The 15,332-nt window shown below is 43.5% G+C and overlaps 1 protein-coding gene across 4 annotated transcripts in view; it reads right to left on the minus strand.

The window, feature by feature from the left end:
- The window catches only part of LOC112559255 (hemicentin-2-like), a 58,278-nt gene extending 52,208 nt beyond the window's left edge, over window positions 1–6,070 (minus strand). For 2 of the 4 annotated variants that reach the window (XM_025230350.1, XM_025230349.1), the window contains exon 1: window positions 5,835–6,070. The gene's annotated coding sequence lies outside the window, so the exon portion shown is untranslated. Of the gene's footprint in view, window positions 1–5,633; window positions 5,654–5,834 lie in introns of those variants that run through there. The other 2 variants (XM_025230353.1, XM_025230352.1) reach the window with 2 other exon arrangements.
- Between the last annotated feature and the right edge of the window lie 9,262 nt (window positions 6,071–15,332).

The following is a 15,332-nucleotide window of genomic DNA, read 5'->3' on the forward strand; positions in this document are numbered from 1 at the left end:
AGTTTTATAAACAGTTCCTGATTTCAGTTGCAGAATGTGGAAATGCAGTCAGATCTTGACAAGAAACTAGTGCGGGGAGACAGTGCGAACAGTGTGGAGGACCCACAGCGCAAGAACGAAGTCATCTCGGAAATACACGTGTCTAACATGGAGACAATCATTAAGTTATATTAGCACTTCCAAATCATTTTATTCTCTCTTCTCCATTTGATTGAATTGCCTTAGTACATACACTCTGGAGATAAGCCACAGAACTAAGAGCTAGCACCTTGCTGCCGACTACTTGCCTTTTTGACATTCAGTATGATATGGATAAGTGGTGCCCAACTTTTTCTCTCTCGATGGCTGCACTTGACATGATATAAAATCTCGCGGGCCAGAACATGGCGGTTTTGCCAGAATCATGCCGACGTTAAAAATGAAATTATGCAGAGATATACCAAAGTGTAACATTCTATTAGAAATAAAGAAATCATAAGCCTGTGGCGGCGTCAGGGTGATGTCACCCTGTGTCCGGTCAAAATGAGCGGGCCGCAGGTTGGACAGACCTGATTGAAATGTTCATGCATCCGTGCGGATTATTCAAGGCTTTGGCGATTGCGAGGGAAAGTTCTACGTCTCAGTTCGGTTTTTCGCTCTTTAGACAGTCGAATAAAATGCGTAAAATTTCCCATCATAGCGTCAATGATTTGTTCCCAAAACATTCTTTAATTTTAGGCGCAGATATTCTTAAACACTTTACTTACCGTATTTGGAGAAATGAGAGCATGTGAATTATATTTGTATGGTTATAGAAAATTTGTTTAAGCTAACATAAAAAGACAAAGAAAGAAATGAACTCTTACACTGTTTCAGTGATGACAGCAGTATCTCAAAGGATGGGTAACTATTCAACCTGAGTGATTTATGTTTTCTTTAAATGTAATCTCCCAGTTTGAATCATCACATTCCAATCACTACAGATGTTTTATAATACCTTTCAACAAAGCCGGCGTTAGGAATACGCGGGGCCTCGCGGGGCCCTGGGCGAATGTTAAAGTGAGGCCTTTAGCCGTAAGTGTAGGCTGTATAACGTACCACAGACTCCTTTCGCGGGGCCCCCTCTGGTGCGGGGCCTAGGGCGGTCGCCCTTCTCGAACCCTCCCTTAGCGCCGGCTCTGCCTTTTCAATAAAATCATGTTTTGACTGCGCTAAAAGCCTTCCACTAGTTTCCAACAGCTGAACAACCGGGTACTTTGGTCTGCAAGATCTGGTTCGTCGGCGGAAGATGTATCGGCGGATGGACATCTGTCAATCCTCCGAGCACACGCACCGCACGAGAACACTCGCGTGCGCACACACACACACATCGATTAAGGTAGTGACGGGTGGGGATAGGTCACTGGTGATCGGGAATGACGCCATTCAGAGGGCAGTACATCATGAGTAAGAAAAAGTTACCCCTCATCCCCGCAAACGATTCATTGTTTCGTGGAAAAAATGACGAGCGCCATTGCGTTGATGGGAACGTGGTGAGAGGGCAGCGTCGTATCGCCAGATGCGGTAGTCACGTGTTAGCGAGCGCATTGGACGATCAGCCATAAACCGCGTGCTCCGATACTGGCACTGCCACTAGTCCCACTGTGCGAGGGCAATATCCCTATCTGTTCTTACAAAATCCTCCAATCATAAACACTCCAGCATAAACACTGAGTGTCAGATATCCACATTCAAGGAGTGAAAGTCGAGGCATCTTCGACTTTGAAGTCTAGGCAGCCGGTCAAATGGTTGCTTCCTCTGACCGACCTAGATACTTTCCGCTGTCTTCAGAGGAGACAGGACCGGCACTTTACTGATGCTCATTTGGACCAGCAGCAAATACCGTGACATCTGCGCACCAGCTGTCCAGTTGGTGGGAAGGGGGATAGGGGAGAGAAGTCTGACACGGCCTTGACAGCTGTTGGTTTTTTGATTACACGGCCGGTTAAATAGTTTACTCACCGCGAAAGATTGTCATGCTCAGCATTTTATCGTCTTCTGTTGCTTGCATTTCGTGCTATCTTGTTGCTTCGTGGAATCCGGGCTTTTGAACATGGCCGGCCACACCGCCAATAGGTGGAATCGTGGAAACTGATTATTGGAAGTAAAAAATATATCTATATATTGTTCGATCTGTATATAACTCAAGATTTCTCACATAAACCGCGTGATGTTAATTTTAGCTGCCGTTTGTCTGTCTTAACTCGGAGTCTCTCTCTCTTTCTTCCATCGACATCTGGAAATCATGTCAACATTTTCGGCTATCTCGACAGATTCATGGTTCCCTCCAAACTCCCTCAACGACTTTTTCTTTGGTTTTCTAAGGAGGGTGACGAGAGTCTTTTCAGCTTTAGTCCTGAAGGGTGGAATGTTTCGGGGTCGTGCCTAAGTGTGTGTCGGCGGGAGTGCTGGAGATACAAGCAGCCTTCTGTACATCGATGCGGATATACGTACGCCGAGCAGACGAAAAGAGAAAAAGTTGTTCTCCAAAGACAAGGCCAGCCACAAGTCACACCAACTCCGTTCAGAGGCAGATGTGTGGTGCCGATCTCTTTTCCAACAAACTAAATTTGATAGTGGCTGTCAAAGAAGTGTTTTGTGTTGAATTCTAGGATTTTGTTATTTCTTGCACTGCTTTTGCTAGTAAGGTTATCCCTCATTAACTCTACCAGCAGTAGAAAATTAGAAATATCCTTGTGATGACATGAGCGACGGTTACATACTGACATTGGCTGTGCGTTTTACTAGATATAAAAAGCGACTGGCCAAATATCAGAATTTAGATATGGGTAAAGGCTGAACGGGGAGGGACTGGGAGGAGAGTGCGGACATTTTTTCAGAGCCATGTAGAGCTGTTAAACGCCAACGTGATTACGAAGTAGTTTGCTGGATTATTAAGCACTAGTCTTATTGGTGACTCCAGCAGTCATAATGTCAACAAACAGCCAAAATGCCATCCAGGTTTCACACGTGCAAGCTTATAGGTCACTAGTAGAATGATAAAGCTTGCTACTACCCGACAGTAGCTATATATTAAATACCTGAAACCACTGACCATAAGATACATATTTACAAAATACTCGACGCCATCTTAATAAAAAAAAAAAGAAATATTTGGAAATAGACCTAGTAATACCTGGTACTGTCTAACTTTATGCAACATAACTGTTAATCGAATAATGCTTGGTAATGTACTATATTTGAACTGAGTCTAAAGGACACAACTGTACAAATGATGTCATATAATATATAATTGATCTGACTATAAAGATATAGCTGCGCGACTCAATAATATTTGGTACTGTCGAACATCAAGGGATACAACTGTTTAATTTGCCAGACATCTCAAGCAACACGTGCTTTGTCGCCTACGTCCATAGCTGCTCGCCGTAAGATGGCGTTAGCTGTATGCCCCGAACACTTGCACAGTATGGAGGAACTGCTTGCATTTGGCTGTGAAAATGCAGGAAGGCACTAGCGCACAGCATGCGACAGGCCCTTGCGACAACGCATACCAACCGGTGAACGTCATTTGTCAGCAACATGGCGTATACTTCTAGGCTTGTCTCCCGTTCTTCATCAACCATTGAGACAAGACCGCTTGGGAAATGTTTAATATCGTCTAAGGTTCTACAGCTTAAGCTGATGAAAATATTGATGGCCGGAGACGAGATGAAGTAATATCGTTGCTGATGATCAGCAGATGATTATGTTTATACTGTTTGTGAGTGAATGACAAGAGCAAGTTACACGCTGTAAGCAATACGTTCAAACAGCTTGGGTTTGAGGGTGGAGGGAGAGAAAGGCGCGTGTTTTTCTTGGCGTGCGGGAGGCAGCAAGTCTGGTCGACACTGGCCTATCAGCAGCGTACGACTGCTGGCAAACGCCATGTGAACCGCAGATATACTTGACACACCCACAAACCCGAGGCTGTGGCCAACTCCAGGCTGCCAGTGATTCATGCTTCCCGCCTCCCTATAAGGGTTCGCTACCTTTTGAATGAAAGCAATGCGTGCTTTGTGTGTGTGAGAGAGACTTAATGTGGGATTTGTATGGCAGTTTAACCTACTGTGGGATCAGTATAATAGTTAGTGATTTTTCTTCTGGGATAGCATGTCCATGTCTACGCTGACATAGCTTAATTGTATGGTTTTCAAGTATACATTTTCTGTCTTTTTGTTAGATATCAACCGGTCTTTCTTGCCTGTATATGTTGACTTCTCTATGCACTGTGATCTTAGCCAAGAGGTCGAGAAGTAATCTTTTATCTCTGGTGATGCGGCTCTTATCTCTTTGCGCAGCTGCCCGCCTGTTGTCACGGTCATTTCCGTCTTTGTCGATCGGTCATAAAAGTACAGTTTAGCAACTTCAAAAAAATACTTGATAAATATGTATAATCAACATGCATAAAGGCGTATACTCAACATTACAAAGTCCAATATGTGGAATCAAAATTATTTGGTGGATCGCATGCAGGGAAAAATGAAAAAGAAAGACTGAGGACTTATAGCAAAATTCTACTAATAAGACTAAGCGTTGAAGTACAGTTAGAAAGTAAATAACTTAGAATGACTTGTTCTCTGTAACTGGAATCACAGCATGGCTCTGAAAAAGCAAGCAACGGGCTTAATGAGATGCTAGAAATACAGTGACAACAGCAACATTTTTCATACAGTACCAGACAGACTGGCACTCAGTGTAACACAGCTATGGCGCCAGGCGCAGTGGCTGTAGTTTGCGTGCTGGCACCACTGGCACCAGCAGCTACCGCTGACATGAATACCGCACATTCTTCACAAATTTTGACAAGTGCGAAAAGCGAGTCTAGGCTTCAGACGCAAAAACAATTCGAAAGTCAAGAAGGTAAATTATAGGTTTCACTAACACATCAAATTATAGGTTTCATTCATGTAACAGACAAATTATAGGATTCACTAATGTAACAGACAAATTACAGATTTCACTGAGGTAACAGAATATTACATAAATATGATATGTGTTCTGTGTTCGGGGTGAAACACATTTTTTCAAAGGAACCTCAGCATAACAGAACTTGTCGTTACACGCAGTAATTACGTCAACCATCAGTTGAGCTTTTGTTGTTCTTGTTGGATTTGTCTGCTGATTTGATAGTTTCTCCCCGAACAACACCACAAAGCTTATCTAGTGGTTGTAATTACTGCAGGTAACGACATAATTACAGCATATAAAGATGTAGTTACAGCATTTAACAACGCGTTCTGTAATGGTGATGTTCATTTGTTGAAAAAGAAAGAGCGAAATGCCAGCTCAGAGGTTGCCACACACAAGTCGGCTCGAGAGGCTCTGACCCGCCAAACGTGTCGGTTGCGCGTAGAGTGTTGGTGAGAGGAGGCTGTAGCCTGGTGTGAACATAGGCAAGTACTTCAATTAAAAAAAAAAAAAAACCACGCCAGCTCTTGAGGCCCGCACCTCCAGCTAGTGGTCACAAAGTCACTCCCCTTCTCACCTCGCAATATTTAAGAAGAGAAGAAAAAAAATGCTTTGATGCTTCTCCAACTTAATGGCTCCATGCTACGGCTGACTGGGCTAAGTGTGGCATCTGCATCATTAGAACCCCTGCCGCAACAACTTACCGTTCTGTGCATGTGCCTGGCATCAGGAGCGTGCTAAAGTTGAGATGACGAAAGTTTTGCAAGTCATTCAAAAGAAGTAAACTGTGAAGGCACGTCGCAAAGATGAAAGCGAAGACGATTTGGCCACAGGAGACCACCACGACAAGACGAAGGAAGAACAAGATGTAAAACAAGGTAAAAGGGGGAAAAAACTTTTCTTACCATCAAGCGGCGCCGGTCCCTACAAGTCCGCCATATTCAGCTAGCATCCAACCCACACCGCAACGCCGGTGCCTACTCACTCCCGGTGGTGAAGTCTAATTTTAGACCGGGATCTCCCTTCTGGATGGGCTCCTGTTGGTTGCTCATAGACATCGCTTCCAAGCGTCCCGCACCGCTTCCAGGCGCGCAGGAGCCACTCCGCTGCAGGCACGGACTGATATCCGTGCGTTCGGTCCAAAGCCAGCAGGCAAGGTCTTTCTGTATTTGGATGGCGGAGCCCAACCTCCAGCGCTCACGCACACACGCACACACAAACACCCTCCTTATAATATAAGCAAGATGTCGACGATTCCTATGCTGTCCCAGATGTCGTAAAGCTTCGCGATGAAACCACCAGCTGGCCACGCCTGATGCTTGAACCGCTTGTTTCAAACACGAGATCTGTGTGTGTGTGTTTGGGGTGTGGGGAGAAGAGTTGAAGGCATTGAAGATTTGCGATGCGAAGGGCAGACGTGAAAGGCAATGAAAACTGCTATCCTCTAGGCGTACCCGTTATGAGAAAACTTTAGACACGTGATCGCGCAGACACGGGAGTAACTGTTTTGACAAGGCACATCCATTAGCCTCCCTTTGGTTATACTGCAAGAGTTCCAGAACACTACGAGAGCATAAGATCCTATTTTTATTATAGAATAAAACAATATAACTCAATAATAATTAATCTCTTTCTAAATATATTACAATAGAACTTCTATAAGTCGAAGCTTCAAGGGACCGACGAAACAAAATCGAATTTTGAAAGGTTCGAGTTACGAAAGTTCGTCGAAAAAAAAAACATTTTTTCACTGTGGACTTATTTTTATTTTTGAACCTTGCTCACACATCATTGTTCCCAGCAATAAAAAAAAGTCTGCTATGGATGTCTGAGAATTTCTCATTTCTTTTGATATAAGCGAGTAGATGACAGTGAGTAAAAAAAATGTTCACGGGTACATCTTCGCGCAACTCGATCAACAAACGAGCATCACTCAGCATGGTTCTTGCCTCCTTCAGATTGGAGTGTGACAGCGATTCTTCGAAATCTCTCTGATTCATCCGAATTCTCTACCATCTTTGACCAGTCGTCCTTTTCTTTGACACTTTGAACAATCTCTTTTCTGTCGGCTGTGATGCAACGCATATCGCATCGTCAACGTCAGTGTAGTCCTCAAATATGACGTCTTCTGATAAGCCCAATCCTTTCGTCGCTGCTTTCCAGTCATTAGTCAGTGAGTCGTCAACATCGTCGGTTAGCGGCTGTTGCAATGTCGGCTGTGCTTTTGATGAAACCGGCCTTCCTGAAACAGCTCAGAATCGTTGACTGTGTGACAGTCCATGAAGCTGCAATATCTCAGCAACAATCAAAGAGTGAAATGCACATCACGGTTTTGTCATTGCTACCCAGCGATTGAATGATTCGCTGGAGAACGCTCCTCGTGTATTTGTTCTTCAAGTTCTTTATGATCCCCTGATCTAAATGTTGCAATTTTTAAGGGAAAAAGACAACTTTAATAGTATTCAATGGTTCTGACAGCAAGTTTGGATGTGCAGTGCAGTTGTCAACAAACAGCAACACACGGTCGCTTCTGACGAGCAATTTTTTTTTTCCAAGCCCCTCTTCATACAAACATCCTGTCATCAAAGCTTCGTTTTTGCTTTTGTACGGAGCTGGAAGAGACTTTACGTTCTTGAAACAGCGAGGTTTTTAGACTTGCCGATGAGAAAGAGAAGAGGAAGTTTTCCCGTTACCGACATGTTGCATGCAACCATAAGCGTAACACGCTCCTTACTGCATTTTCCACCAAAGCACGGATCTTTCTTAAATGTCAAAGTTTATCAAGAAGACACTTAAAGAACAGACCTATTTCATCTGGGCTGAATGTATCATCTTCACTGTAGTTATCGGATGCACTTTCGCCACAAAAGTTTCTAAACACAATACCATTTCTGTTTTTGAACAACCAGCCCACACTGGCTTGGAAGTCATTGCAACCAAGTTTGTTTGCAAATTGTACTGCTTTTTTACACACGAGAGGACCTCACAATGGAATTTTCTTCTCGCTGACCATCGTTATCCATTTCAGAAATGCTTCCTCGAGATTTGGACACTTCACCTCTTTCATACGCTTCCGATCTGTTTCACATGAACCTTCTTCAGCTTGTAAAATAACATCCCGTTTCGTCAAAGTTGTAGACAGACTGTTGGACGAGATCCCAAAAGCACCGGCAATGTCCTTTTTGGAATGTGACTTCTGTACTGAACGAATCAATTTCCCTTTTTCGTGTAGGGACAATGTCTTTAGTTTCCGTTTCGTCGTGACCAAGAAAAGAGCGCCTTCTTCAGACAGTGGAAACGATCAAACTAACCCACAGTGAGTTTCTAGTGGGGGGGGGGGGGGAATGACAAAACAAATGAGAAGGGTTTGAAACGAGTGGGTCCGGCAACTATGAACGTTTAATGTTACCCAAGTGTTATTTTCTTGTCATTCTTTTAAAGACACTCATGCACCCTGCGGAGACAAGAGTCGCGATTATCGCACGAGTGTTTCCTGTACAGTATACAGAAAGGATGTGGACGTGCAAGGTGTGTGTGTGGGGGGGGGGGGTGTTTTACGCCGTGCCAGCAGCTGAGGCTATATTACGGCAAGGCCCTGTAAACAGATGCCACGTGCAGAGAAAGAACAGTGTGCCCGAGACGAGAAATGAACTCTGGGCAGCCAACCTTCACTGTATTGGTGACAGGCGCTAACCGTTGCGCCACCGGACCGCTGACGCACAGGGGGAAGGGATACACGATTTTACACTTTTCGACCTACTTTCAAATGATTTCAACAGGCTGACCGGCCTAAAATTATTTGAGTTGTGAAAGCTTTTGGCTAGGCCGATTCGAGCTACGGGAGTTGAATATACATTGCTTTAATTAATGGGAAACCAGCCAATTGATGTCTAAAATTCGAGTTAGGGAATTTTGAAGGCCACCTTACAGAAGTTCGACTGTATTTGGATAATTCCTTAGATGTCTTAGATGTTGATAGAGTTAGCATTAACTTCAGGAAGCACAAATTAAACAAAGACAAAGTTTTATTTTCAAGAAATAAATCCAGAATCGTGTGATGAGTATTTCAGAGTTTAGAAAGATCTCCATGCACAGAATCTGTTTGTATGTTCCAATCTTCGTAAGTAGGGTGGCGTCTGTATTTTCGTTTTTTCTGGTGTCGTTAATTTGCTTAAGTTTTTACTTTTTTTAAATACATTATATTTTTTAAACTGCATATGTCTTTATATAATTATGTCTTCTTCACACACCTGCATAAATATAGTGGTACCTCTCGAACTGCTTCGTGCTTGCACATTTCGGTTCTCGACCAGTATATAACCAAAGGAAAAGGTGTCATTTTGCTTGTCGATTTTAAGCATAAAGACCTGTCCTGATGCTGTGTTCAAATTCTCGTGTTTTGGTTTGTTTTACGTAAATATAATTATGTATACCATAGGGGCATCATGGTACCCAAAAAAGTTTCCAGAGCTAAAAGTAAAGGAAAGAGGAAAACAATAATAACAACAGTTGAATTAAAAACAGTCAAAAAAAACCCAATTAAATTAGCAAAAACTTATTGTCAATCATTAGAGTGGCATACGTGTGTCTAAATTAGTCATTCAGTAAGGTATAGTTAAGTCAACAACATTGACAACACTAAAACATAAAGAGGCCATCAAAAATGACGCAGATAAAGAAGTAAAAGCGGTCACACATTTTAAATTTAAACTTTTAGTTTTAGATTTATAGTATTGAGAAGATTAAATTTTTAAAACATTTTTAAAACAACTTATGACTAATACAAAGTAGTTAGCGTTTGGGGGATGCCAAAACCAAATTAATATATTTACATTATTTCTTGTGGGAAGAAGTGTTCGCCACTCGAGCTGATCAATACTCGAGGAGCCTTTCAGAACGAATTGTGGTCGTCCCGACTACCACTCTCTTTTTCTCTGTGTGTGTGTGTGTGTGCTAGTTATCATCAGTGAGAAATTTATAATTTGGAAATTTGTTTCATTTCAAGGATTATGAATTGCCTTAAGGAGACAAGCATACTCCAATCGCCTGTGAGATACTTGTGATACACTTGCCCAGAATGTGAGAAAATAAATATGTGCAAGATATGGAGCCTGCAGTTGCCGAGGGAGAGTCGTTCGGCCAGGCTCACCCCTGCCTTATCTCCTATTCCCACGTCATGACTTCAGACACGTAGCCTGCACCAGAGACTTCATTACGTTAGAGATTATAGAAGTGTGTGCCTGCTCCAATACTTTGCTTCTCTGGAGGTCAAAACCGAACTCAAATAAAATCACTGACTACAAAGCGGAAATCAGTGAAACTTCTGATGTAGTCTCTGTTGTTTATGTTCAAAACTGATGAGAAATGCAAGAAAACTACTGGAAAAACTGTCAGTGTTGATATTTTTAGACGTTAATATTATAAAGGAAAAGTAAACATTCCCATGACATTTTTTCTTTGCTTGATTGTTTTTATAGCAGCTTTTGAAGCATGAATAGAAATGCTGCAAGAAACACCAGGGTGTGGTACTGTACATCTCGGTGCAGTGCTGTGCATTTGGTTGTGGAAAAGCTGTTATAAAGAATATTTTTACAAACGCTTAACCCTGTGCCAATGACGATTCTTGTCTTAGAATGTCTAGTCAGATCGTTTACTTTTTTCAAGAAAAGAGAGTTTGTACGTGAGAGCAACACGCGCAGCATCAAGTGCGCGACTCACATGAGAAGGGAGAGCACTCGGTGTTGCTTTTGAACTTGCAGTGGCGGCGCTGACGGTTAGGGAAGACGCTTTGTCAGTGACGTCATGGCCATGAAATAAATGTTGGTAACGCTAGCCTTACTGCACAAGCTGTAATCGCTAAGCATTAAAGAGGGGAGAGAGAAGGGGAAAAGTGTAGAAAAAAAAACTGTATTGGAAACTGGCGGGAGTCTGGCATGGATGAGACACAGTATTCTTGTTAACTGATTAAGCATCTTCAGTCTCTGTAAGAGAGACACAAGGTAGAAGTGATGCAAGGAGGCCCAAGTTGTGTGTTTGCGTACTTGTCACTGGCATTGCCATCATCCAACAAGCAGGACCAGTTCCCGTGCCGGGAAACAGGTGCAAGCACTGATTTTTGCCCACTATTTGTACTGGACAGTTTGGGTGCTGCGTCACCCGCTGCTGCTGTCCGTCTCGCGCTGCGCCGTTGGGTGGAAGGGGATGCGAGGGGGAGGGAACAAGCACTGTCAGCAGTACACGCTGCCCTACACAAGCGCTCCCGCTACATTATGTATTACTAATGATGGTACTGTCTGTTACTAATGATGATTCTATGTCCCACTTGAGACTAATGATATTGCTAGGTATTACTTATTGACTTATTGAGAAAATTGTGAGTTATGATGGCAATGGAGGGAGGAGTAAAGTTTTCATGACTTTCTTCTGTGATAAATTGTTTTTGACAGCATGCAGTTTTATAAGCATGAATGAATATAGTGCAATACACACCTAGGTGTGGTGCTGTACACCTCAGGACAGTGTTGTATATCTGGTTGTACACCTGAGTGTGTACACTAGGTTGTGGTTTTCTACACTTGTGGTGTTGGTTATGGTCAGGGCCGGTGTTAGGCAATCTCACTTTCATAGCTTTTTTGTGTAGAGTCATTCTCTCCGCTCTACTGAAGCTGCCAAGTAATGCCCCAATTGCGGTACACGTGTCTGTCTGTACACTGCAGTTCGGTGATGTATACCTGGGAGGATGAAGCACACCCGAATGGGTGCAGTACTCCTGTACTCGTGGCTGCGACTTCTTCTTCAGTGTGGTGTTGTATACTTAAGTGTTGTGTTACACAGTGTGGTGCTGTACACTTCAGTGTGGTACTGGACTGGAGACGCAGTTTCTCAACTTTTCACCATGAAAATTACGATGGTCGTGCTGGAAACTGTGGCATCAATGTGTTAGCAGAGGCAGCAGCAGGATCGAACAAATACTGAATGTTAGGCCAGACTTTGAGCTGTTATGTCATAGAACATTAACGTAACATAAGACACAACGCCATCTAGCCCTGCAGTAGGAGTTACGTCTGACTACAATTTTGAGAGAACAGTGCTCTTCCCTCAACTGATGATTCTCGTCAATAATCCCATCATACGAAGTGATGCTGCAACTTGACAGTAATATTACTACAACTAGAATTAGTAGTAGAGTAGCACTACAGCATCAATGCAATGTCATTAGAACCGTAGTGTTATATTGCTATTGTTACTCCAAATGTGAGGATACAGCCGTGGAAATTCAGCAATGTCACAGCTCTCCTAAAGGTGCATACGGGAGGTTCATCAACTTGACAATGCGATCCTTGTGTTGTAGGCTACCTCAGTTTAGTATTATTTTTGAATGACTGGGGCACAGAGTACGGCATTCCCAAACGATTCTACTGGGTTCTGTCGGCAAAAGTTGCTACATGATTTATCGGGGATGTTTAAAGGCCGTATACAAAGAGAGCATGCATTAGCCATGAACACATCATGTTGTAGATAGGGTGGACCACGTACAATTCAGTGTTAATTCAGCCTTGAGTTTGTGAGGTTTATCTTTACCTATTTGGAGTCCATCCAGATGGATGAGATGGATAGATTGAGGGACTAGATGAAAATGTAAAAAAAAAAAAAAAAAAAAAAAAAGAAATACTTTCCAGCCATACATACTGTTTGTAATTGAGAAATGAAGAATGACTAAGTATTTCGGTATTTGAGTATTTTGAATGAAAGTTCCTCCAAACTGTTGAAGAATGAGGTGTCCTTTGAATGATTGAGGAATGACAGCTCTTGTGATGAGAAATTATGATTCCTCCAAATCGTTGAGGAATGAGGGTCCATCCAATTAATAATTATCCTAGGATCGTTGACATGGCTGATCTTCACAGCCCCTAAGAGATCGTCTGCTGTAGAACGTATATAAATGAGAACTGATGCTACAGGATGTCGCGAGTCGACGATTCTTTTGCTGTTTGTGCTGTGCTTGGCGTACTTTGCTGGCCTGTCGTCGTGTGTGTGTGCGCGCGCGGATAGGGGTGGGGGTGGAATCAAGGGACAGTTCACCTCGTCCGTGCGTAGCCCTACCCGTCTCGCGAGCCGAAGAGCCCTGACCCGCGGCGCTTGTCGTCACGCGTCAGTTGCTCGCAACGCCTTCGCAAGTCTCTTCCTTCCGGGACTGGACAGCATCCCCTCCCTTTCACTTTCTCCCCCCTTCTTCAGCTTCGTCTAAGTTTTTATCTCCACTCTCCCACTTCGCCATTTCATCAAGGTCCGCCCGTCCACCTGCACCATCAACGCCCTGTCAGCGCGTGGACACTTGACCCTCCTCTGCCCGGGTACGGCCACGCCTTCCTGCGGAGCAGCGAGGGTGCGAACCTGCGAGCAGGGGCCCACGTGACCAACGGGCTGCTCAGGTTTCGCACCTACAGAGGGCCCGGGGAAACTGTGCCTGGACGAGAGAAAGTGGGGAGGGTGTCAGCGCTGGAGCCCCACTCAGAGCCAGGGGCTGAAATTTCATCGCGCCTCGAGGTCCGCCCAGCAGTAAAGGTTGAGTCGTGTGTCAAGTGTCGGATGCTCTAGCGGGCGATTCCACCCGTAAGTGTAGAGGCGACCCTCCCCGCCTCTAACTCGCGCGAGGCTCGCTAAAGATGTCTGCGGCATACTTGATACTGTATAAGCGGAAAGAAATCTTCGCAGAAACAGAATAATTCGCGATCGAACTAATCCCACTGATTCATGGAATGACTTAGCTCTCTATCAAAGATTAAGATTTCGATGTAATGACTTCCTGGAGATCGTCGACGACAAACAAGCGGACTTGGGGGGCCAATGTCACACTTACATTGCAAGTGTGTCTTGCCCTTCGTTTTTATGCAACGGGTACCTTTCAGAATGTGTGTGTGTGGTCTGTGTTAGTGTGGTGTGTATGTGTTCAGATCTAGCAGGCGTCTCCCAAAGAACGGCTGACTGAATTACTAACCGAGTCACGAGAAACTGAAAAAAATACAAATCGCCAGTGACAGTTGCCTATAGTTTTGACAAGTTACGCTGTCACTAGTGACAGTCTTTGAGGTATATCTGCACAAATAATAAAAAGTATAGGAAGTACCTGTACATAAATGTTTTATGTACGGAGCAGTATACACTGCTGATATGTTGTACAATGAATTAGTTGAGTCAAAATGTATCAGGCTATAAGTGAGTATATTTGTCCAGTCTGCCGTTCTCGGCTTTTCATATGACGGTATATCATCTTCGTCTCTCTTCCCTTCTATTGCTGACAATGACATAAAAATAGAAATGTTTGGCCCATTTCAGCTGAATTGTAACAGTACAAAGAAACAAAGATATGTAGTACCAATGGTGCCATTTTATATACAGACTAATAGATTTTCACGTCTGTTTCTTCCCTCTATGTCGTCTAGTTTGTGTTCTAGTTGAGAGATTTTCTCCTTCGATGCCATATTTTCTTTCATCACTTCCGTCATGTCTCTGAGGATTGAATTTAATTTAATCGTTCTTGCGCTTTATCATTCATGCTGTCAAGTTTTTTGGTCTATGGAGTTCAAAGTTTTCATTACATCTGCTATGGACGGTTGCTCTGGTGATGTGTTTTCGACGCAGTTAGTGGACAAGTCATGTTGTTCATCCCGCTGTCTAGGTAACGATGTTGATGTTCGTAAGCAGAGCCTATCTTTTTGCAGGGCCTGGGTTGCTTTCTACGTCTCCACATCGAAGTAATGCACCCACTATGAAGACGATGGTTACAAAGGCTGCATAGTGTTTACTTCTGAACCGAGCTCGGCGACACATACAACTGATAAGAGCCACATGTCGCTCGAAACGGGAGATTATGCCTTGGCATGCTGTTTATAACTTTGATATACACCATATATGCTGCATAATAGTTTTAAATTTAGATAATTAGACAAAAACTCCTGAAAAATTATAAGGTTTGAAAGAAACCGTCCAACGTGCTCAGCTGAGAACAGCTCACCCTTCGTGGTGATGTTTGAATTGTGTGTGCGAACTGACTTTTTCAATCATGAAGCAGAAAAAGTTCGATCTGCGTTTGCGGGGAAATGACAGGCGAGCATTTGGCTGCAGTTCTGCGAATTGCCACATCGGAAAGCGCTGCCAGATTGTGAAAGGTTCATGAGCGAATTCAAACAGCTTCACTTTTCGCATTAAAAGTGTTTAAGGGAACACATTATATACGCATATTTCACAAAATTTGTTGTGTAGCTGCTTGGCGTGAGTTTTTGCCATGTAACAGGCTTTCCGCATAGTCTACAATTCTAAAACCGGTTACAAAAAGAAAACTTTGGCCAACCCTTCCCTAGATAAGGCAATTGATGCTCAGGGCCGCCGAGAGCCAGCCCGGG

This window comes from Pomacea canaliculata, linkage group LG3 (genome assembly GCF_003073045.1).
Source record: "Pomacea canaliculata isolate SZHN2017 linkage group LG3, ASM307304v1, whole genome shotgun sequence".
NCBI lineage: Eukaryota > Metazoa > Mollusca > Gastropoda > Architaenioglossa > Ampullariidae > Pomacea > Pomacea canaliculata.